Source organism: Amaranthus tricolor, chromosome 7, assembly GCF_026212465.1.
Source record: "Amaranthus tricolor cultivar Red isolate AtriRed21 chromosome 7, ASM2621246v1, whole genome shotgun sequence".
NCBI classification, from domain to species: Eukaryota; Viridiplantae; Streptophyta; class Magnoliopsida; order Caryophyllales; family Amaranthaceae; genus Amaranthus; species Amaranthus tricolor.
In genome coordinates this window covers 3,058,964-3,086,691 of record NC_080053.1, presented here as the reverse complement: position 1 = coordinate 3,086,691, position 27,728 = coordinate 3,058,964, and positions in this window count along the sequence as shown.

Sequence of the window (27,728 nt, the reverse complement as noted above, 5' to 3'; positions counted from 1 at the left end):
CTACTTTATGCACGAAAGTGCCAAAAAAGCTTAAAAACCCATAAAAGCGGAACTTAACACGTAATTTCTAGCATATGACTATTATTTTCAAGTATAACCACTTCAACTCAATAATATATACCTAATAATGTTGTGTGCCGAGTTTCGTGGAAAACAAACCAAGTTTTAACTACTTTATCCTCGAAAGTACCAAAAAAGATTAAAAACCCATAAAGTCGTAACTTAACACGTAATATCTGGTACATGACTTTTTTTTTTTCAATTCTAACCACTGCAACACAATAATTGTTGGACCTCTTGAGTTTTGATGATGACTACACTTTATTTAAGCAAATATGTTTTTAGAGATTGTGTGCAGGTCGATATCCGGTCGTGATAATGATCGTTGATAGTACCTATGACTTAGCTTATGGAAACGTACATGTCAAAAGGTTTCAAAAGAGGTTAGGAGAAGCATATCGCTTGGGATGTAAAATGGAGACAGCAGATCTACTGTTCCCAAGTTGGAAGTTCTAGCTAAACTGAAGTCTGGAGACAGCGCACTGTTCCTAAGCTGAAGGTTGACTACGTTGACTGAAAATTCTGGTTATTATATTTTAATTAGTATTTTTAGTTAATGTATTTAATAAAATTAATTTGTTGCAGTAGTGATTTATTAAATTAATTGGCAAATCGTTTTTCTTAAAAAAATGAATTAATGTCCTTATTTTCCTAGATCCTTTATTTTAGGATCTATTTTTAGTAAATATGGGATTTACTAAAAATAGAATTAGTGGTTGTTGAATGGGTCTAAGCTATCATTCTTGACCGTCCTTATACCTACAAGTTAGCAAGTAACCATTCGTAATAAGCATAACCGTTTCTATTTATAGCAAACACGTTCCAGCAATTAATACTGGAACAGGAACAGCTATTGAAGAAACTGCTGCTTAAAGGGAACAGAAGTTATTTTAAGGCAAATGGGAACAGCGGTTATTTCTGTCTGGTTTGACTTAATCAAATAACCGTATGGTTGCTTTATCCACATTACTCCCATGATCTTTTGATAATGGGATAATGGATTGGAATATTCCTTTTTATTAGGGACTTTAGCTCTATAAATAGTGGACTCGGTTATTCTTCAAAACTCGCCTTAGTATGAGCCATTAAATCATACGTAATTTTGGGAGAATTTTTACAAGAAAATTTTGTTTTAAAAATGCCAATTAATTTATAATATTTTCTTGTGCAACTTATTGATTTTATTTTTAGAGAATTTTTATCCTTTGTAAGGGTTTTTGAGAGAATTTGTAATTAGACTCGGGTGAGTCTAAGGGGGAAATTAGATAGCTTTTAATGAAGCTAGAGAAGAGATTAGCTTTGAGTAAAGCTAAGGAGAAAGCTTCTAGTGAAGCTAGTGGTGAGAATTAGCTTTTAGTGAAGCTAAATTTGTTGCTTTGAGTGAAGCAATTTAAGAGAGAAGAGTTGGCCTAGTTGATGCGCTTCGAGTGAAGTAAGATGTTTAATGTAATTGTAACGAGTTGCCTTAAACATAGTGGAGAATTTAGAAATCCCGTGGGGTCGTGGTTTTTCCTTCTATTTAGGCCTAGAAGGTTTCCACGTAAAAATCGTTTGTCTCTTTTAATTATTTCGCTCTAAGTTTAAGCTTTATTTATTTTATTCAATTCCGCAAAAACAGGGCAAAAACGCTTAAACTAGTAACAACAACAATTCACCCCTCTCTTGTTGCTGTTCCCGTTCCTAATTGAGTCTACAATTGGTATCAGAGCCCTGTTCCCAGTAGATCAGGAAACCCTGTGGGCAGAATCCTTGTGTTCCCGAAAATGTCAATTATGAACGAGCGAACATATGACTATTATTTTAAATTATAACCACTTCAACATAATAATGTATACCAAATAGTATTATGTGCCAAGTTTCGTGAAAAACAAACCATGTTTGACATAATTTATGCGCGAAAGAGCCAAAAAAGCTTTAAAACCCATAAAATCGAAACTAAACACGTAATTTCTAGCATATGACTATTATTTTCAATGCTAACCACTTCAACACAATAATATATACCAAATAGTGTTGTGTGCCAAGTTTCATGCAAAACAAACAAAGATTGAGCTACTTTATGCGCGTAAGTGCCAAAAAAGCTTAAAAAGCCATAAAATCGAAATTTAGCACGTAATTTCTAGCATATGACTATGATTTTTAATTCTAACAATTTCAACACAAGAATATATACCAAATAGTATTGTCTGCCAAGTTTCATGCAAAACAAACCAAGTTTGATCTACTTTATGTGCGAAAGTGCAAAAAAGCTTAAAAACACATAAAATCACAACTTAGTACGGATATTCAAGCATATGACTTTGATTTTCTATTCTAACCACTTAAATACAATAATATATTCCAAATAGTGTCGTGTTCCAAGTTTCGTGCAAAACAAACCAAGTTTGACCTACTTTATGCGGGAAGTGCAAACATAGCTTAAAACCCCATAAAATCGCAACTTAGCACGTAATTTAAAGCATATGACTATGATTTTCATATCTAACCACCTCAACACAATAATATACACCAACTAGTGTTGTGTGCCAAGTTTCGTGCAAAAAAAAACAAAGTATGAGCTACTTTATGCGCGAAAGTGCCAAAAAAGCTTAAAAACCCATAAAATCGAAATTAGCAAATAATTTCTAGCATATGACTATGATTTTCAATTCCAAACAGTTCAACACAATAACATATACCAAATAGTGTTGTGTGCCAAGTTTCATGCAAAACCAAGTTTGAGCTAGTTTATGCGCGAAAGTGCCAAAAAAAGATTAATAAGCCATAGAATCGCAACTTAACACGTAATTTCTAGCATATGACTATTATTTTCAATTCTAACCACTTCAACACAATAATATATACCAAAAAACATTGTATGCCAAGTTTCGTGCAACACAAACCAAGTTTTATCTACTTTATGCGCGAAAGTGCCAAAAAAGCTTAAAAACCCATAAAATCGTAACTTAAAATGTAATTTCTAGAATATGACTATTATTTTCAATTCTAACCACTTACACACAATAATATATACCAAATAGAATCATGCGCCAAGTTTCGGACAAAACAAATCAAATTTGAATTACTTTGTGCGCGAAAGTGCCAAAAAAGGTTAAAAACCCTCAAAATCGCAACTTAGCATGTAATTTCAAGCAAATAACTATGATTTTAAATTCTAACCACTTCAACACAACAATATATACCAAATTGTCTTGTGTGCCAAGTGTCATGCAAAAAAAATCAAGTTTGATTTACTTTATGCGCGAAAGTCCAAATAAAGCTTAAAAGCCCATAAAATCGCAACTTAGCACGTAATTTCAAGATTATCACTATGATTTTTAATTATAACCACTTCAACACAATAATATATACCAAATGGTGTTGTGTGCAAAGTTTCATGCAAAACAAACCAAGTTTGAGCTACTTTATGCGCGAAAGTGCCAAAAAAGTTTAAAAACCCATAAAATCGCATCTTAACACGTAATTTCTCGCATATGACTATTATTTTTAATTCTAATCACTTCACAACACAATAAGATATACCAAATAGTATTGTGTGCCAAGTTTCGTGCAAAACAAACCAAGTTTGAGCTACATTATGCGCGAAAGTGCCAAAAAAAGCTTTAAAACGCATAAAATCGCAAGTTACCACGTAATTTCAAGCATATGACTATGATTTCAAAATCTAACCACTTCAACACAATAATATATACCAAAAAGTGTTGTCTGCCAAGTTTCATGCAAAACAAATAAAGTTTGATTTACATTATGCGCGAAAGTGCAAATAAAGCTTAAAAACCCATAAAATCGCAACGTTAGCACGTAATTTCAAGCATATGAGTATGATTTTAAAATAAAACAACTTCAACACAATAATATATACCAAATAGTGTTGTGTTCCAAGTTCCATGCAAAACAAACAAAGTTTGACCAATTTTATGTGCGAAAGTGCCAAAAAAACTTAAAAACCCATAAAATCTCAACTTAACAGTTACTTTCAAGCATATAACTATTATTTTCAAGTATAACCACTTCAACATAATAATGTATACCAAATAGTATTGTGTGCCAAGTTTCGTGAAAAACAAACCATGTTTGACTTAATTTATGCGCGAAAGAGCCAAAAAAGCTTCAAAAACCCATAAAATCGAAACTTAACACGTAATTTCTAGCATATGACTATTATTTTCATTGTTAACCACTTCAACACAATAATATATACCAAATAGTATTGTGTGCCAAGTTTCATGCAAAACAAACAAAGATTGAGCTACTTTATGCGCGTAAGTGCCAAAAAAGCTAAAAAACCCATAAAGTCGAAATTTAGCACATAATTTCTAGCATATGACTATGATTTTTAATATATACCAAATAGTATTGTCTGCCAAGTTTCATGCAAAACAAACCAAGTTTGATCTACTTTATGTGCAAAAGTGCAAAAAAGCTTGAAAACACATAAAATCACAACTTAGTACGTAATTTCAAGCATATGACTTTGATTTTCAATTCCAAATAGTGTTGTGTTCCAAGTTTCGTGCAAAACAAACCAAGTTTGAGCTACATTATGCGGGAAAGTGCAAATACAGCTTAAAACCCCATAAAATCGCAACTTAGCACGTAATTTAAAGCAAATGACTATGATTTTCATATCTAACCACCTCAACACAATAATATATACCAACTAGTGTTGTGTGCCAAGTTTTGTGCAAAAAAACAAAGTATCAGCTACTTTATGCCCGAAAGTACCAAAAAAGCTTAAAAACCCATAAAATCGAAAGTTAGCACATAATTTCTAGCATATGACTATGATTTTCAATTCCAAACACTTCAGCACAATAATATATACTAAATAGTGTTGTGTGCCAGGTTTCGTGAAAAACAAACCAGGTTTGAGCTACTTTATGCACGAAAATGCCAAAAAAAGATTAATAAGCCATAAAATCAAAACTCAACACGTAATTTCTAGCATATGCCTATTATTTTCAATTATAACCACTTCAACACAATAATATATACCAAAAAAAGTTGTGTGCCAAGTTTCGTGCAACACAAACCAAGTTTTATCTACTTTATGCGCGAAAGTGCCAAACAATCTTGAAAACCCATAAAATCGTAACTTAAAATGTAATTTCTAGAATATGACTATTATTTTCAATTCTAACCACTTCAACACAATAATATATACCTAATAGTATCGTGTACCAGGTTTCTTGCAAAACAAATAAAATTTGAGCTACTTTGTGCGCGAAAGTGCCAAAAAATCATAAAAACCCTCAAAATCGCAATTAGCACGTAATTTCAAGCATATGACTATGATTTTCAATTCTAACCACTTCAACACAACTATATATACCACATTGTGTTGTGTGCCAAGTTTCATGCAAAACAAATCAAGCTTGATTTACTTTATGCGCGAAAGTCCAAATAAAGCTTAAAAACCCATAAATCGCAACTTAACACGTAATTTCTAACATATGACTATTATTTTCGATTCTAACCACTTCAACACAATAATATATACCAAATAGTGTTGTGTGACAAATTTCATGCAAAACCAAGTTTGAGCTACTTTACGCGCGAAAGTGCCAAAAAAGATTTATAATCCATAAAATGGCAAGTTAACACGTAATTTCTAGCATATGACTATTATTTTCAATTAACTACTTCAACACAATAATATATACCAAAAAATATTGTCTGCCAAGTTTCGTGCAACACAAACCAAGTGTGATCTACTTTATGCGCGAAAGTGCCAAAAAAGCTTGAAAACCCATAAAATCGTAACTTAAATTGTAATTTCTAGAATATGACCATTATTTTCAATTCTAACAACTTCAACACAATAATATATACCAAATAGTATTATGCGCCAAGTTTCGTGCAAAACAAATCAAATTTTGCTACTTTGTGCGCGAAAGTGCCAAAAAAGCTTAAAAACTCTCAAAATTGCAACTTAGCACGTACTTTCAACCATACGACTATGATTTTCAATTCTAACCACTTCAACACAACAATAGATACCAACTTGTATTGTGTGCCAAGTTTCATGCAAAACAAATCAAGTTTGATTTACTTTATGCTCGAAAGTCCAAATAAAGCATAAAAACCCATAAAATCGCAACTTAGGACGTAATCTCAAGCATATGTCTATGATTTTAAATTATAACCACTTCAACACAATAATATATAACAAATGGTGTTTTGTGCAAAGTTTCATGCAATACAAACCAAGTTTGAGCAACTTTATGCGCGAAAGTGCTAAAAAAGTTTAAAAACCCATAAAATTGCAACATAACACGTAATTCTAGCATATGACTATTATTTTAAATTCTAACCACTTCAACACAATAATATATAGTCAATAATGTTGTGTGCCAAGTTTCGTGGAAAACAAACCAAGTTTGATATACTTTATGCGAGAAAGTTCCAAAAAAGCTTAAAAACCCATAAAATCGTAACTTAAAACGTAATTTCTAGTATATGACTATTATTTTCAATTCTATCAACTTCAACACAATAATATATATCAAATAGTATTGAGTGCCATGTTTCGTGCAAAACAAACCAAGTTTGAGCTACTTTATGCACAAAAGTGCCAAAAAAGCTTAAAAACCCATAAAATCACAAGTTACCTCGTAATTTCAAGCATATTACTATGATTTTACATTCTAGCCACTTCAACACAATAATATATACCAAATAGTGTTGTCTGCCAAGTTTCATGCAAAACAAATCAAGTTTTATCTATATTATGTGCGAAAATGCAAATAAAGCCTAAAAACCCATAAAATCACAACGTAGCACGTAATTTCAAGCATATGACTGTGATTTTCAAATTAAACCACTTCAACACAATAATATATACCAAATAGTATTGTGTTCCAAGTTTCTTGCAAAAGAAACAAAGTTTGACCTAATTTATGCGCAAAAGTGCTAAAAAAACATAAAAACCCAAAAAATCTCAACTTAGCATATACTTTCAAGCATAGAAATATGATTTTCAATTATAAAAACTTCAAAATAATAATGTATACCGAATAGTATTGTGTGCCAAGTTTCGTGAAAAACAAACCATATTTGAGTTAAGTTATGCGCGAAAGAGCCAAATATGCTTTAAAACCCACAAAATCAAAAAATTTCTAGCATATGACAATTATTTTCAATGCTAACCACTTCAAAATAATAATATATACCAAAGAATGTTGTGTGCCAAGTTTCATGCAAAACAAACAAAGATAGAGTTATTTTATGCACGTAAGTGCCAAAAAAGCTTAAAAACCCATAAAATCGAAATTTAGCACGTAATTTGTAGCATATGACTATGATTTTTAATTCTAACAATTTCAACCCAAGAATATATACCAAATAGTATATTGTTTGCCAAGTTTCATGCAAAACAAACCAAGTTTGATCTACTTTATGCGCGAAAGTGCAAAAAAGCTTAAAAACATATAAAATCACAACAAAGTACGTAATTTAAATCATATGACTTTGATTTTGAATTCTAACCACTTAAATACAATAATATATTGCAAATAGTGTTGTGTTCCATGTTTCGTATAAAACAAACCAAGTTTGACCTACTTTATGCGGGAAAGTGCAAATACAGCTTAAAACTCCATAAAATCGCAACTTAGCACGTAATCTTTAAAGCATATGACTATAATTTTCATATCTAACCACCTCAACACTATAATATATACCAAATAGTGTTGTGTGCTAGATTTCGTGCAAAACCAAGTTTGAGCTACTTTATGCGCGAAATTGCTAAAAAATGATTATTAAGCCATAAAATCGCAACTTAACACGTAATTTCTAGCAGATGACTTTTATTTTAAATTGTAACCACTTCAACACAATAATATATACAAAAAAAAGTTGTGTGCCAAGTTTCGTGCAACACAAACCAAGTTTTATCAACTTTATGTGCGAAAGTGCCAAAAAAGCTTGAAAACCCATAAAATCGTAACTTAAAATTTAATTTCTAGAATATGATTATTATTTTCAATTCTAACCACTTCAATACAATAATATATACCAAATAGTATTTTGTGCCACGTTTCGTGCAAAACAAAACAAATTTGATCTATTTTGTGCGCGAAAGTGCCAAAAAAGCTTAAAAACCCTCAAAATCGCAACTTAGCACGTAATTTCAAGCATATGATTATGATTTTCGATTATAACCACTTCAACACAACAATATATACCAAATTGTGTTGTGTGCCAAGTTTCATGCAAAACAAATCAAGTTTGATTTACATTATGCGCGAAAGTCCAAATAAAGCTTAAAAACCCATAAAATCGCAACTTAACACGTAATTTCTAGCATATGACTATTATTGTCAATTCTAACCACTTCAACAAAATAATATATACCAAATAGTGTTGTGTGCCAAGTTTCAAACAAAACCAAGTTTGAGCTACTTTTTGCGCGAAAATGCAAATAAAGATTAAAAACCCATAAGATCGCAACGTAGAACGTAATTTAAAACCCATAAACACTTCAAATTAAATCACTTCAACACAATAATATATACCAAATAGTGTTGTGTTCCAATTTCGTGTAAAACAAACAATCTTTAACCTACTACTTAAAAACCCATAAAATCTCAACTTAGCACATACATTCAAGCATAGAAATATGATTTTCAATTATAAAAATTTCAACATAATAATGTATACCAAATAGTATTGTGTGCCATGTTTCGTGAAAAACAAACTATGTTTGAGTTAAGTAATGCGCGAAAGAGCCAAAAAAGCTTAAAAACACATAAAAAAGCTTTATGCAAACTTAACATGTAAGTTCTAGGATATGACTATTATTTTTAATGCTAACAACTTCAACACAATAATATATAAAAAATAGTGTTGTGTGCCAAGTTTTATGCAAAACAAACAAAGATTGAGCTACTCTATGCGCGTAAGTGCCAAAAAAGCTTAAAAACACATAAAACAGAAATTTAGCACGTAATTTCTAGCATATGATTATGATTTTAAATTCTAACAATTTCAACACAAGAATATATACCAAATAGTATTGTCTGCCAAAATTCATGCAAAACAAACCAAGTTTGATCTACTTTATGGGGGAAAGGGCCAAAAATGCTTAATAACCCATAAAATCGCAACGTAGCCCTTAATTTCTAGCATATGACAGTGATTTTCGATTCTAACCACTTCAAAACAATAATATACTCCAAATAGTTTTGTCTGCCACGTTTCATGCAAAACAAATCAAGGTTGATCTACATTATGCGCGAAAGTGAAAATAAAGCTTAAAAACCCATAATATCGAAACTTAGCAAGTAATTTCAAGCATATGACTATGATTTTAAAATACAACCACTTCAACACAATAATGTATATCAAATAGTATTGTGTGCCATGTTTCGTGAAAAAGAAACCATGTTTGAGTTACTTTATGCACGAAAGTATTAAAAAAGCTTAAAAACCAATAAAATTGCAACTTAACACGTAATTTTTAGTATATGACTATTATTTTCTATTCTAACCACTTCAACACAACAATATATATACCAAATAGTATTGTGTGCCATGTTTCGTGCAAAACAAACAAAATTTGAGCTAGTTTATGTGCGAAAGTGCCAAAAAAACTTAAAAACCCATAAAATCGTAACTTAGCACGTACTTTAAAGCATATGACTATGATTATCAATTCAAATCACTTCAATGCAATTGTATATACTAAATAGTGTTGTGTGCCATGTTTCACGCAAAACAAATCAAGTTTGACCTACTTTATGCGCGAAAATGCAAATAAAACCCATAAAATCACAACATAGCACGTAATTTCAACCATATGACTATGATTTTCAATTCTAACCACTTCAACACAATAATATATAGAAAATTGTGTTGTGTGCCAAGTTTCATGCAAAATAAATCAAGTTTGATCTACTTTATGTAAGAAAGATCCAAATAAGTATAAAAACCCAAAAAATCGCAACTTAGCACGTAATTTCAAGAATATGACTATGACTTTAAATTCTAACCACTTCAACACAATAATATATGCCAAATAGTGTTGTCTGCCAAGTTTCATGCAAACCTAATCAAGTTTGATCTACAGTATGCGCGAAAGTGCAAATAAAGCTTAAAAACCCATAAAATCGAAACTTAGCACATAATTTCTAGAATGTGACTATGATTTTAAATTATAAGCACTTCAACACAATAATGTATACGAAATAGTATTGTGTGCCAAGTTTCGTGAAAAACAAACCATGTTTGAGTTAATTTATGCGCAAAATTGCCACAAAAGCTTAAAAACCCATAAAATCGCAACTTAACACGTAGTTTCTAGCATATGACTATTATTTTCAATGCTAACCACTTCAACACAATAATATATATACCAAATAGTATTGTGTGCCACGTTTTGTGTAAAACAAACAAAGATTGAGCTACTTTATGCGCGTCAGTGACAAAAAAGCTTAAAAACCCATAAAATCGAAATTTAGCACGTAATTTCTAGCATATGACTATTATTTTGAATTCTAACCACTTCAACACAATAATATATAGCAAATAATGTTGTGTGCCAAGTTTCGTGGTAAACAAACCAAGTTTGGTATACTTTATGCGAGAAAGTTCCAAAAAAGCTTAAAAACCCATAAAATCGTAACTTAAAACGTAATTTCTAGTATATGACTATTATTTTCAATTCTAACCACTTCAACACAATAATATATACCAAATAGTATTGTGTGCCAAGTTTCTTGCAAAACAAACCAAGTTTGAGCTACTTTATGCGCGAAAGTGCCAAAATAGCTTAAACATAAAATCGCAAGTTACCACGTAATTTCAAGCATATCACTATTATTTTAAATTCTAACCACTACAACTCAATAATATATACCAAATAGTGTTGTCTGCCAAGTTTCATGCAAAACAAATCAAGTTTGATCCACATTATGCGCGAAAGTGCAAATAAAGCTTAAAAAGCCATAAAATCGCAACTTAGTGCGTAATTTGAAGCATATGACTAGGATTTTCAATTAAAACCACTTCAACACAATAATGTATACCAAATAGTATTGTGTGCCAAGTTTCGTGAAAAACAAACCATGTTTGAGTTAATTTATGTGCGAAAGAGCCAAAAAATCTTTAAAACCTATAAAATCGAAACTTAACACGTAATTTCTAGCATATGACTATTATTTTCAATGCTAACCACTTCAACACAATAATATATACCAAATAGTGTTGTGTGCCAAGTTTCATGCAAAATAAACAAAGATTGAGCTACTCTATGCGCGTAAGTGCCAAAAAAAGTTAAAAACAAATAAAATCCAAATTTAGCATGTATTTTCTAGCATATAACTATGATTTTTAATTCTAACAATTTCATCACAAGAATATATACCAAATAGTATTGTCTGCCAAGTTTCATGCAAAACAAAACAAGTTTGATCTACTTTATGCGCGAAAGTACAAAAACGCTTTAAAACACATAAAATCACAACTTAGTACGTAATTTCAAGCATATGACTTTGATTTTCAATTCTAACCACATAAATACAATAATATATTCCAAATAGTGTTGTGTTCCATGTTTCGTGCAAAACAAACCAGGTTTGAGCTACTTTATGCGGGAAAGTGCAAATACAGCTTAAAACCCCATAAAATAGTAACTTAGCACGTAATCTAAAGTATATGACTATGATTTTCATATCTTACCACCTCAACACAATAATATATACCAAATAAAGTTGTGTGCCAAGTTTCGTGCTAAACATACCATGTTTGAGCTTTTTTATGCGCGAAAATGTCAAAAAAGTTTAAAAACCCACAAAATCGCAACTTAACAAATAATTTCTAGAATATGACTATTATTTTAAAATCTAACAACTTGAGCACAATAATGTATACCAAATAGTGTTATGTGCCAAGTTTCGGGCAAAACAAACAAAGTTTGAGCTACTATATGCGCGAAAGTGCCAAAAAAGCTTAAAAACCCATAAAATCGCAACTTAACACGTAATTTATAGCATATGACAATTATTTTCATCTCGAACCACCTCAACACAATAATATTTACAAAATAGTCTTGTGTGCCAAGTTTCGAGCTAAACAAACCGTGTTTGAGCTTTTTTATGCGCGAAAGTGTCAAAAAACTTTTAAAACGCACAAAATTGCAACTTAACACGTAATTTCTATCATATGACTATGATTTTCAAATCTAACCACTTCAAAACAATAATATATATCAAATATTGTTATGTGCCAAGTTTCGTGCAAAACAAAACTAGTTTGAGCTACTTTATGCGCGAAAGTGCCAAAAAAGCTTAAAAAACTATAAAATCGCAACTTAACACGTAATTTTATAACATATGACTATTATTTTTATTTCTAACGACTTCAAGACAATAATATTTACAAAATAGTTGTGTGCCAAGTATCGTGCTAAACAAACCATGTTTGAGCTTTTTTATTCGCGAAAGTGTCAATAAAGTTTGAAAACCCACAAAATCGCAACTTCACACGTAATTTCTAGCATATGACTATTATTTTAAAATCTAGCCACTTCAACACAATAATATATACAAAATAGTGTTGTGTGCCAATATTCGTGGAAAAAAAACAAAGTATGAGCTACTTTATGCGCGAAAGTGCCAAAAGAGCTTTAAAACCCACAAAATCGAAATTAGCACATAATTTCTAGCATATGACAATTATTTTCAATTCCAAACACTTCAACACAATAATATATACGAAGTAATGTTGTGTGCCAGGTTTCGTGCAAAACAAATCAGGTTTGAGCTACTTTATGCACGAAAATGCCAAAAAAAGCTTAAAAACCCATAAAATCGCAAATTAACACGTAACTTCCAGCATATGACTATTATTTTTAATTCTAACCACTTCAACACAATAATATATACCAAATAGTGTTGTGTGCCAAATTTCATGCAAAACCAAGTTTATGCGCGAAAGTGCCAAAAAACATTAAAAAGCCATAAAATAGCAACTTAATACGTAATTTCTAGCATATGACTATTATCTCAATTCTAACCACTTCAACACAATAATATATCAAATAGTATCATCCGCCAAGTATCGTGCAAAAAAAATCAAATTTAAGGTACTTTGTGAGTGAAAGTGGCAAAAAAGCTTAAAAACTCTCAAAATCGCAACTTAGCAACGTAATTTCAAGCATATGACTATGAGTTTCAATTCTAACCACTTGAACACAAGAATATATGCCAAATAGTGTTGTGTGCCAAGTTTCATGGAAAACCAAGTTATGCGCGAAAATGCCAAAAAAGTTTAAAAACCCATAAAATCGCAATTTAACACGTAATTTCTAACATGTGACTATTATTTTCAACTATAACCACTTCAACACAATAATATATAGCAAATAATGTTGTGTGCCAAGTGTCGTGGAAAACAAACAAAGTTCCAAAAAAGCTTAAAAACCCACAAAATCGTAACTTAAAATGTTATTTCTAGTATATGACTATTATTTTCAATTCTAACCACTTCAACACATTAATATATACCAAATAGTATTGTGTGCCATGTTTTGTGCAAAACAAACCAAGTTTGAGCTTCTTTATGCGCGAAAGTGCCAAAAAAAGGTTAAAACCCCATAAAATCGCAAGTTACCACGTAATTTCAAGCATATGACTATGATTTTAAATTCTAAACCACATCAACACAATAATATATACCAAATAGTGTTGTGTTCCAAGTTTCGTGCAAAACTAACAAAGTTTGATATACTTTATGCTAGAAAGTTCCAAAAAAGCTTAAAAACCCATAAAATCGTAACTTAAAACGTAATTTCTAGTATATGACTATTATTTTCAATTTTAAACCACTTTAACACAAGAATATATACCAAATATTATTATTTGCCAAGTTTCATGCAAAACAAACTAAGTTTGATCTACTTTATGCACGAAAGTGCAAAAAAGCTTAAAAACACATAAAATCACAACTCAGTACGTAATTACAAGCATATGACTTTGATTTTTAATTCTAACCACTTCAACACTATAATATATTCAAAATAGTGTTGTGTTCCAAGTTTCCTGAAAAACAAACCAAGTTTGAGCTACGTTATGCGCGAAAATTCCAAAAAAAGCTTAAAAACCAATAAAATCGCAACTTAGCACATAATTTCAAGCATATGACTATGATTTTCAATTATAACCACTTCAACACAATAATATGTACGAAATAGTATTGTGTGCTAAATTTCGTGCAATACTAACCATGTTTGAGTTACTTTATGCGCGAAAGTGCCACAAAAGATTACAAACCCATAAAATCGCAACTTAACACGTAATTTCTAGCATATGACAATTATTTTCATTTCAAACCACTTTAACAATATTTACAAAATAGTCTTGTGTGCCAAGTTTCGTGCTAAACAAACCAGGTATGAGCTTTTTTATGCGCGAAAGTGTCAAAAAAGTTTTAAAACCCACAAAATAGTAAGTTAACACGTAATTTCTATCATATGACTATAATTTTCAAATCTAATCACTTCAACACAATAATATATACCAAATATTGATATGTGCCAAGTTTCGTGCAAAACAAAAGAAGTTTGAGCTACTTTATGCGCGAAAGTGCCAAAAAAGCTTTAAAAACCATAAAATCGCAACTTAACACGTATTTTTCTAGCATATGACTATTATTTTTATTTCTAACCACTTCAAGACAATAATATTTACAAAATAGTTGTGCGCCAAGTTTCATGCTAAACTAACCATGTTAGAGCTTTTTTATACACGAAAGTGTCAATAAAGTTTAAAAACCCACAAAATCTCAACTTCACACTTAATTTCTAGCATATGACTATTATTTTAAAATCTAGCCACTTCAACACAATAATATATACAAAATAGTGTTGTGTGCCAATATTCGTGCGCAAAAAAAACAAAGTGTGAGCTACTTTATGCGCGAAAGTGCCAAAAGAGCTTTAAAACCCACAAAATCGAAATTAGCACATAATTTCTAGCATATGACAATTATTTTCAATTCCAAACACTTCAACACAATAATATATACGAAATCATGTTGTGTGCCAGGTTTCGTGCTAAACAAATCAAGTTTGAGCTACTTTATGCACGAAAATGCCAAAAAAGGCTTAAAAACCAATAAAATCGCAAATTAACACATAACTTCCACCATATGACTATTATTTTCAATTCTAACCACTTCAACACAATAATATATACCAAATAGTGTTGTGTGCCAAGTTTCATGCAAAACCAAGTTTATGCGCGAAAGTGCAAAAAAACATTAATAAGCCATAAAATAGCATATGACTATTATTTCAATTCTAACCACTTCAACACAATAATATATACCAAATAGTATCATGCACCAAGTATCGTGCAAAAAAAAATCAAATTTAAGCTACTTTGTGCGTGAAAGTGGCAAAAAAGCTTAAACACCCTCAATGTCGCAACTTAGCACGTAATTTCAAGCATATGACTATGAGTTTCAATTCTAACCACTTCAACACAAGAATATATACCAAATAGTGTTGTGTGCCAAGTTTCATGGAAAACCAAGTTTGACCTAATATATGCGCTAAAATGCCAAAAACGTTTAAAAACCCATAAAATCGCAATTTAACACGTAATTTCTAGCATGTGACTATTATTTTCAATTCTAACCACTTCAACACAATAATATATAGGAAATAATGTTGTGTGCCAAGTGTCGTGGAAAGCAAACAAAGTTCCAAAAAAGCTTAAAAACCCATAAAATCGTAACTTAAAATGTTATTTCTAGTATATGACTATTATTTTAGATTCTAACCACTTCAACACATTAATATATACCAAATAGTATTGTGTGCCATGTTTCGTGCAAAACAAACCAAGTTTGAGCTTCTTTATGCGCGAAAGTGCCAAAAAAAGGTTAAAAACCCCATAAAATCGCAAGTTACCACGTAATTTCAAGCATATAACTATGATTTTAAATTCTAACCACATCAATTCAATAATATATACCAAATAGTGTTGTGTTCCAAGTTTCGTGCAAAACAAACAAAGTTTGATATACTTTATGCGAGAAAGTACTAAAAAAGCTTAAAAAACCCATTAAATCGTAACTTAAAACGTAATTTCTAGTATATGACTATTATTTTCAATTTTAACCACTTCAACACAAGAATATATACAAAATAGTATTATCTGCCAAGTTTCATGCAAAACAAACTAAGTTTGATCTACTTTATGCGCGAAAGTGCAAAAAAGCTTAAAAACACATAAAATCACAACTCAGTACGTAATTACAAGCATATGACTTTGATTTTCAATTCTAACCACTTCAACACAATAATATACACAAAATAGTGTTGTGTTCCAAGTTTCCTGAAAAACAAACCAAGTTTGAGCTACGTTATGCGCGAAAATTCCAAAAAAGCTTAAAAACCAATAAAATCGCAACTTAGCACATAATTTCAAGCATATGACTATGATTTTCAATTATAACCACTTCAACACAATAATATGTACGAAATAGTATTGTGTGCTAAATTTCGTGCAATACTAACCATGTTTGAGTTACTTTATGCGCGAAAGTGCCACAAAAGATTACAAACCCATAAAATCGCAACTTAACACGTAATTTCTAGCATATGACAATTATTTTCATTTCAAACCACTTTAACAATATTTACAAAATAGTCTTGTGTGCCAAGTTTCGTGCTAAACAAACCAGGTTTGAGCTTTTTTATGCGCGAAAGTGTCAAAAAAGTTTTAAAACCCACAAAATAGTAAGTTAACACGTAATTTCTATCATATGACTATAATTTTCAAATCTAATCACTTCAACACAATAATATATACCAAATATTGATATGTGCCAAGTTTCGTGCAAAACAAAAGAAGTTTGAGCTACTTTATGCGCGAAAGTGCCAAAAAAAGCTTTAAAAACCATAAAATCGCAACTTAACACGTATTTTTCTAGCATATGACTATTATTTTTATTTCTAACCACTTCAAGACAATAATATTTACAAAATAGTTGTGCGCCAAGTTTCATGCTAAACTAACCATGTTAGAGCTTTTTTATACGCGAAAGTGTCAATAAAGTTTAAAAACCCACAAAATCTCATCTTCACACTTAATTTCTAGCATATGACTATTATTTTAAAATCTAGCCACTTCAACACAATAATATATACAAAATAGTGTTGTGTGCCAATATTCGTGCGCAAAAAAAACAAAGTATGAGCTACTTTATGCGCGAAAGTGCCAAAAGAGCTTTAAAACCCACAAAATCGAAATTAGCACATAATTTCTAGCATATGACAATTATTTTCAATTCCAAACACTTCAACACAATAATATATACGAAATCATGTTGTGTGCCAGGTTTCGTGCTAAACAAATCAAGTTTGAGCTACTTTATGCACGAAATGCCAAAAAAGGCTTAAAAACCAATAAAATCGCAAATTAACACATAACTTCCACCATATGACTATTATTTTCAATTCTAACCACTTCAACACAATAATATATACCAAATAGTGTTGTGTGCCAAGTTTTCATGCAAAACCAAGTTTATGCGCGAAAGTGCAAAAAAACATTAATAAGCCATAAAATAGCAACTTAATACGTAATTTCTAGCATATGACTATTATTTCACTTCTAACCACTTCAACACAATAATATATACCAAATAGTATCATGCACCAAGTATCGTGCAAAAAAAATCAAATTTAAGCTACTTTGTGCGTGAAAGTGGCAAAAAAGCTTAAACACCCTCAATATCGCAACTTAGCACATAATTTCAAGCATATGACTATGAGTTTCAATTCTAACCACTTCAACACAAGAATATATACCAAATAGTGTTGTGTGCCAAGTTTCATGGAAAACCAAGTTTGACCTAATATATGCGCTAAAATGCCAAAAACGTTTAAAAACCCATAAAATCGCAATTTAACACGTAATTTCTAGCATGTGACTATTATTTTCAATTCTAACCACTTCAACACAATAATATATAGGAAATAATGTTGTGTGCCAAGTGTCGTGGAAAGCAAACAAAGTTCCAAAAAAGCTTAAAAACCCATAAAATCGTAACTTAAAATGTTATTTCTAGTATATGACTATTATTTTAGATTCTAACCACTTCAACACATTAATATATACCAAATAGTATTGTGTGCCATGTTTCGTGCAAAACAAACCAAGTTTGAGCTTCTTTATGCGCGAAAGTGCCAAAAAAAGGTTAAAAACCCCATAAAATCGCAAGTTACCACGTAATTTCAAGCATATAACTATGATTTTAAATTCTAACCACATCAATTCAATAATATATACCAAATAGTGTTGTGTTCCAAGTTTCGTGCAAAACAAACAAAGTTTGATATACTTTATGCGAGAAAGTACTAAAAAAGCTTAAAAACCCATTATATCGTAACTTAAAAACGTAATTTCTAGTATATGACTATTATTTCAATTTTAACCACTTCAAACACAAGAATATATACAAAAGAGTATTATCTGCCAAGTTTCATGCAAAACAAACTAAGTTTGATCTACTTTATGCGCGAAAGTGCAAAAAAGCTTAAAAACACATAAAATCACAACTCAGTACGTAATTACAAGCATATGACTTTGATTTTCAATTCTAACCACTTCAACACAATAATATATACAAAATAGTGTTGTGTTCCAAGTTTCCTGAAAAACAAACCAAGTTTGAGCTACGTTATGCGCGAAAATTCCAAAAAAGCTTAAAAACCAATAAAATCGCAACTTAGCACATAATTTCAAGCATATGACTATGATTTTTCAATTATAACCACTTCAACACAATAATATGTACGAAATAGTATTGTGTGCTAAATTTCGTGCAATACTAACCATGTTTGAGTTACTTTATGCGCGAAAGTGCCACAAAAGATTACAAACCCATAAAATCGCAACTTAACACGTAATTTCTAGCATATGACAATTATTTTCATTTCAAACCACTTTAACAATATTTACAAAATAGTCTTGTGTGCCAAGTTTCGTGCTAAACAAACCGGGTTTGAGCTTTTTTATGCGCGAAAGTGTCAAAAAAGTTTTAAAACCCACAAAATAGTAAGTTAACACGTAATTTCTATCATATGACTATAATTTTCAAATCTAATCACTTCAACACAATAATATATACCAAATATTGATATGTGCCAAGTTTCGTGCAAAACAAAAGAAGTTTGAGCTACTTTATGCGCGAAAGTGCCAAAAAAGCTTTAAAAACCATAAAATCGCAACTTAACACGTATTTTTCTAGCATATGACTATTATTTTTATTTCTAACCACTTCAAGACAATAATATTTACAAAATAGTTGTGCGCCAAGTTTCATGCTAAACTAACCATGTTAGAGCTTTTTTATACACGAAAGTGTCAATAAAGTTTAAAAACCCACAAAATCTCAACTTCACACTTAATTTCTAGCATATGACTATTATTTTAAAATCTAGCCACTTCAACACAATAATATATACAAAATAGTGTTGTGTGCCAATATTCGTGCGCAAAAAAACAAAGTATGAGCTACTTTATGCGCGAAAGTGCCAAAAGAGCTTTAAAACCCACAAAATCGAAATTAGCACATAATTTCTAGCATATGACAATTATTTTCAATTCCAAACACTTCAACACAATAATATATACGAAATCATGTTGTGTGCCAGGTTTCGTGCTAAACAAATCAAGTTTGAGCTACTTTATGCACGAAAATGCCAAAAAAGGCTTAAAAACCAATAAAATCGCAAATTAACACATAACTTCCACCATATGACTATTATTTTCAATTCTAACCACTTCAAACACAATAATATATACCAAATAGTGTTGTGTGCCAAGTTTCATGCAAAACCAAGTTTATGCGCGAAAGTGCAAAAAAACATTAATAAGCCATAAAATAGCAACTTAATACGTAATTTATAGCATATGACTATTATTTCAATTCTAACCACTTCAACACAATAATATATACCAAATAGTATCATGCACCAAGTATCGTGCAAAAAAAATCAAATTTAAGCTACTTTGTGCGTGAAAGTGGCAAAAAAAGCTTAAACACCCTCAATATCGCAACTTAGCACGTAATTTCAAGCATATGACTATGAGTTTCAATTCTAACCACTTCAACACAAGAATATATACCAAATAGTGTTGTGTGCCAAGTTTCATGGAAAACCAAGTTTGACCTAATATATGCGCTAAAATGCCAAAAACGTTTAAAAATCCATAAAATCGCAATTTAACACGTAATTTCTAGCATGTGACTATTATTTTCAATTCTAACCACTTCAACACAATAATATATAGGAAATAATGTTGTGTGCCAAGTGTCGTGGAAAGCAAACAAAGTTCCAAAAAAGCTTAAAAACCCATAAAATCGTAACTTAAAATGTTATTTCTAGTATATGACTATTATTTTAGATTCTAACCACTTCAACACATTAATATATACCAAATAGTATTGTGTGCCATGTTTCGTGCAAAACAAACCAAGTTTGAGCTTCTTTATGCGCGAAAGTGCCAAAAAAAGGTTAAAACCCCATAAAATCGCAAGTTACCACGTAATTTCAAGCATATAACTATGATTTTAAATTCTAACCACATCAATTCAATAATATATACCAAATAGTGTTGTGTTCCAAGTTTCGTGCAAAACAAACAAGGTTTGATATACTTTATGCGAGAAAGTACTAAAAAAGCTTAAAAACCCATTAAATCGTAACTTAAAACGTAATTTCTAGTATATGACTATTATTTTCAATTTTAACCAGTTCAACACAAGAATATATACAAAATAGTATTATCTGCCAAGTTTCATGCAAAACAAACTAAGTTTGATCCACTTTATGCGCGAAAGTGCAAAAAAGCTTAAAAACACATAAAATCACAACTCAGTACGTAATTACAAGCATATGACTTTGATTTTCAATTCTAACCACTTCAACACAATAATATATACAAAATAGTGTTGTGTTCCAAGTTTCCTGAAAAACAAACCAAGTTTGAGCTACGTTATGCGCGAAAATTCCAAAAAAGCTTAAAAACCAATAAAATCGCAACTTAGCACATAATTTCAAGCATATGACTATGATTTTCAATTATAACCACTTCAACACAATAATATGTACGAAATAGTATTGTGTGCTAAATTTCGTGCAATACTAACCATGTTTGAGTTACTTTATGCGCGAAAGTGCCACAAAAGATTACAAACCCATAAAATCGCAACTTAACACGTAATTTCTAGCATATGACAATTATTTTCATTTCAAACCACTTTAACAATATTTACAAAATAGTCTTGTGTGCCAAGTTTCGTGCTAAACAAACCAGGTTTGAGCTTTTTTATGCGCGAAAGTGTCAAAAAAGTTTTAAAACCCACAAAATAGTAAGTTAACACGTAATTTCTATCATATGACTATAATTTTCAAATCTAATCACTTCAACACAATAATATATACCAAATATTGATATGTGCCAAGTTTCGTGCAAAACAAAAGAAGTTTGAGCTACTTTATGCGCGAAAGTGCCAAAAAAGCTTTAAAAACCATAAAATCGCAACTTAACATGTATTTTTCTAGCATATGACTATTATTTTTATTTCTAACCACTTCAAGACAATAATATTTACAAAATAGTTGTGCGCCAAGTTTCATGCTAAACTAACCATGTTAGAGCTTTTTTATACACGAAAGTGTCAATAAAGTTTAAAAACCCACAAAATCTCAACTTCACACTTAATTTCTAGCATATGACTATTATTTTAAAATCTAGCCACTTCAACACAATAATATATACAAAATAGTGTTGTGTGCCAATATTCGTGCGCAAAAAAACAAAGTATGAGCTACTTTATGCGCGAAAGTGCCAAAAGAGCTTTAAAACCCACAAAATCGAAATTAGCACATAATTTCTAGCATATGACAATTATTTTCAATTCCAAACACTTCAACACAATAATATATACGAAATCATGTTGTGTGCCAGGTTTCGTGCTAAACAAATCAAGTTTGAGCTACTTTATGCACGAAAATGCCAAAAAAGGCTTAAAAACCAATAAAATCGCAAATTAACACATAACTTCCACCATATGACTATTATTTTCAATTCTAACCACTTCAACACAATAATATATACCAAATAGTGTTGTGTGCCAAGTTTCATGCAAAACCAAGTTTATGCGCGAAAGTGCAAAAAAACATTAATAAGCCATAAAATAGCAACTTAATACGTAATTTCTAGCATATGACTATTATTTCAATTCTAACCACTTCAACACAATAATATATACCAAATAGTATCATGCACCAAGTATCGTGCAAAAAAAATCAAATTTAAGCTACTTTGTGCGTGAAAGTGGCAAAAAAGCTTAAACACCCTCAATATCGCAACTTAGCACGTAATTTCAAGCATATGACTATGAGTTTCAATTCTAACCACTTCAACACAAGAATATATACCAAATAGTGTTGTGTGCCAAGTTTCATGGAAAACCAAGTTTGACCTAATATATGCGCTAAAATGCCAAAAACGTTTAAAAACCCATAAAATCGCAATTTAACACGTAATTTCTAGCATGTGACTATTATTTTCAATTCTAACCACTTCAACACAATAATATATAGGAAATAATGTTGTGTGCGAAGTGTCGTGGAAAGCAAACAAAGTTCCAAAAAAGCTTAAAAAACCCATAAAATCGTAACTTAAAAGGTTATTTCTAGTATATGACTATTATTTTAGATTCTAACCACTTCAACACATTAATATATACCAAATAGTATTGTGTGCCATGTTTCGTGCAAAACCAACCAAGTTTGAGCTTCTTTATGCGCGAAAGTGCCAAAAAAAGGTTAAAACCCCATAAAATCGCAAGTTACCACGTAATTTCAAGCATATAACTATGATTTTAAATTCTAACCACATCAATTCAATAATATATACCAAATAGTGTTGTGTTCCAAGTTTCGTGCAAAACAAACAAGGTTTGATATACTTTATGCGAGAAAGTACTAAAAAAGCTTAAAAACCCATTAAATCGTAACTTAAAACGTAATTTCTAGTATATGACTATTATTTTCAATTTTAACCAGTTCAACACAAGAATATATACAAAATAGTATTATCTGCCAAGTTTCATGCAAAACAAACTAAGTTTGATCCGCTTTATGCGCGAAAGTGCAAAAAAGCTTAAAAACACATAAAATCACAACTCAGTACGTAATTACAAGCATATGACTTTGATTTTCAATTCTAACCACTTCAACACAATAATATATACAAAATAGTGTTGTGTTCCAAGTTTCCTGAAAAACAAACCAAGTTTGAGCTACGTTATGCGCGAAAATTCCAAAAAAGCTTAAAAACCAATAAAATCGCAACTTAGCACATAATTTCAAGCATATGACTATGATTTTCAATTATAACCACTTCAACACAATAATATGTACGAAATAGTATTGTGTGCTAAATTTCGTGCAATACTAACCATGTTTGAGTTACTTTATGCGCGAAAGTGCCACAAAAGATTACAAACCCATAAAATCGCAACTTAACACGTAATTTCTAGCATATGACAATTATTTTCATTTCAAACCACTTTAACAATATTTACAAAATAGTCTTGTGTGCCAAGTTTCGTGCTAAACAAACCAGGTTTGAGCTTTTTTATGCGCGAAAGTGTCAAAAAAGTTTTAAAACCCACAAAATAGTAAGTTAACACGTAATTTCTATCATATGACTATAATTTTCAAATCTAATCACTTCAACACAATAATATATACCAAATATTGATATGTGCCAAGTTTCGTGCAAAACAAAAGAAGTTTGAGCTACTTTATGCGCGAAAGTGCCAAAAAAGCTTTAAAAACCATAAAATCGCAACTTAACACATATTTTTCTAGCATATGACTATTATTTTTATTTCTAACCACTTCAAGACAATAATATTTACAAAATAGTTGTGCGCCAAGTTTCATGCTAAACTAACCATGTTAGAGCTTTTTTATACGCGAAAGTGTCAATAAAGTTTAAAAACCCACAAAATCTCAACTTCACACTTAATTTCTAGCATATGACTATTATTTTAAAATCTAGCCACTTCAACACAATAATATATACAAAATAGTGTTGTGTGCCAATATTCGTGCGCAAAAAAACAAAGTATGAGCTACTTTATGCGCGAAAGTGCCAAAAGAGCTTTAAAACCCACAAAATCGAAATTAGCACATAATATCTAGCATATGACAATTATTTTCAATTCCAAACACTTCAACACAATAATATATACGAAATCATGTTGTGTGCCAGGTTTCGTGCTAAACAAATCAAGTTTGAGCTACTTTATGCACGAAAATGCCAAAAAAGGCTTAAAAACCAATAAAATCGCAAATTAACACATAACTTCCACCATATGACTATTATTTTCAATTCTAACCACTTCAACACAATAATATATACCAAATAGTGTTGTGTGCCAAGTTTCATGCAAAACCAAGTTTATGCGCGAAAGTGCAAAAAAACATTAATAAGCCATAAAATAGCAACTTAATACGTAATTTCTAGCATATGACTATTATTTCAATTCTAACCACTTCAACACAATAATATATACCAAATAGTATCATGCACCAAGTATCGTGCAAAAAAAATCAAATTTAAGCTACTTTGTGCGTGAAAAGTGGCAAAAAAGCTTAAACACCCTCAATATCGCAACTTAGCACGTAATTTCAAGCATATGACTATGAGTTTCAATTCTAACCACTTCAACACAAGAATATATACCAAATAGTGTTGTGTGCCAAGTTTCATGGAAAACCAAGTTTGACCTAATATATGCGCTAAAATGCCAAAAACGTTTAAAAACCCATAAAATCGCAATTTAACACGTAATTTCTAGCATGTGACTATTATTTTCAATTCTAACCACTTCAACACAATAATATATAGGAAATAATGTTGTGTGCCAAGTGTCGTGGAAAGCAAACAAAGTTCCAAAAAAGCTTAAAAACCCATAAAATCGTAACTTAAAATGTTATTTCTAGTATATGACTATTATTTTAGATTCTAACCACTTCAACACATTAATATATACCAAATAGTATTGTGTGCCATGTTTCGTGCAAAACAAACCAAGTTTGAGCTTCTTTATGCGCGAAAGTGCCAAAAAAAGGTTAAAACCCCATAAAATCGCAAGTTACCACGTAATTTCAAGCATATAACTATGATTTTAAATTCTAACCACATCAATTCAATAATATATACCAAATAGTGTTGTGTTCCAAGTTTCGTGCAAAACAAACAAAGTTTGATATACTTTATGCGAGAAAGTACTAAAAAAAGCTTAAAAACCCATTAAATCGTAACTTAAAACGTAATTTCTAGTATATGACTATTATTTTCAATTTTAACCAGTTCAACACAAGAATATATACAAAATAGTATTATCTGCCAAGTTTCATGCAAAACAAACTAAGTTTGATCCGCTTTATGCGCGAAAGTGCAAAAAAGCTTAAAAACACATAAAATCACAACTCAGTACGTAATTACAAGCATATGACTTTGATTTTCAATTCTAACCACTTCAACACAATAATATATACAAAATAGTGTTGTGTTCCAAGTTTCCTGAAAAACAAACCAAGTTTGAGCTACGTTATGCGCGAAAATTCCAAAAAAGCTTAAAAACCAATAAAATCGCAACTTAGCACATAATTTCAAGCATATGACTATGATTTTCAATTATAACCACTTCAACACAATAATATGTACGAAATAGTATTGTGTGCTAAATTTCGTGCAATACTAACCATGTTTGAGTTACTTTATGCGCGAAAGTGCCACAAAAGATTACAAACCCATAAAATCGCAACTTAACACGTAATTTCTAGCATATGACAATTATTTTCATTTCAAACCACTTTAACAATATTTACAAAATAGTCTTGTGTGCCAAGTTTCGTGCTAAACAAACCAGGTTTGAGCTTTTTTATGCGCGAAAGTGTCAAAAAAGTTTTAAAACCCACAAAATAGTAAGTTAACACGTAATTTCTATCATATGACTATAATTTTCAAATCTAATCACTTCAACACAATAATATATACCAAATATTGATATGTGCCAAGTTTCGTGCAAAACAAAAGAAGTTTGAGCTACTTTATGCGCGAAAGTGCCAAAAAAGCTTTAAAAACCATAAAAATCGCAACTTAACACGTATTTTTCTAGCATATGACTATTATTTTTATTTCTAACCACTTCAAGACAATAATATTTACAAAATAGTTGTGCGCCAAGTTTCATGCTAAACTAACCATGTTAGAGCTTTTTTATACGCGAAAGTGTCAATAAAGTTTAAAAACCCACAAAATCTCAACTTCACACTTAATTTCTAGCATATGACTATTATTTTAAAATCTAGCCACTTCAACACAATAATATATACAAAATAGTGTTGTGTGCCAATATTCGTGCGCAAAAAAACAAAGTATGAGCTACTTTATGCGCGAAAGTGCCAAAAGAGCTTTAAAACCCACAAAATCGAAATTAGCACATAATTTCTAGCATATGACAATTATTTTCAATTCCAAACACTTCAACACAATAATATATACGAAATCATGTTGTGTGCCAGGTTTCGTGCTAAACAAATCAAGTTTGAGCTACTTTATGCACGAAAATGCCAAAAAAGGCTTAAAAACCAATAAAATCGCAAATTAACACATAACTTCCACCATATGACTATTATTTTCAATTCTAACCACTTCAACACAATAATATATACCAAATAGTGTTGTGTGCCAAGTTTCATGCAAAACCAAGTTTATGCGCGAAAGTGCAAAAAAACATTAATAAGCCATAAAATAGCAACTTAATACGTAATTTCTAGCATATGACTATTATTTCAATTCTAACCACTTCAACACAATAATATATACCAAATAGTATCATGCACCAAGTATCGTGCAAAAAAAAATCAAATTTAAGCTACTTTGTGCGTGAAAAGTGGCAAAAAAGCTTAAACACCCTCAATATCGCAACTTGCACGTAATTTCAAGCATATGACTATGAGTTTCAATTCTAACCACTTCAACACAAGAATATATACCAAATAGTGTTGTGTGCCAAGTTTCATGGAAAACCAAGTTTGACCTAATATATGCGCTAAAATGCCAAAAACGTTTAAAAACCCATAAAATCGCAATTTAACACGTAATTTCTAGCATGTGACTATTATTTTCAATTCTAACCACTTCAACACAATAATATATAGGAAATAATGTTGTGTGCCAAGTGTCGTGGAAAGCAAACAAAGTTCCAAAAAAGCTTAAAAACCCATAAAATCGTAACTTAAAATGTTATTTCTAGTATATGACTATTATTTTAGATTCTAACCACTTCAACACATTAATATATACCAAATAGTATTGTGTGCCATGTTTCGTGCAAAACAAACCAAGTTTGAGCTTCTTTATGCGCGAAAGTGCCAAAAAAGGTTAAAACCCCATAAAATCGCAAGTTACCACGTAATTTCAAGCATATAACTATGATTTTAAATTCTAACCACATCAATTCAATAATATATACCAAATAGTGTTGTGTTCCAAGTTTCGTGCAAAACAAACAAAGTTTGATATACTTTATGCGAGAAAGTACTAAAAAAGCTTAAAAAACCC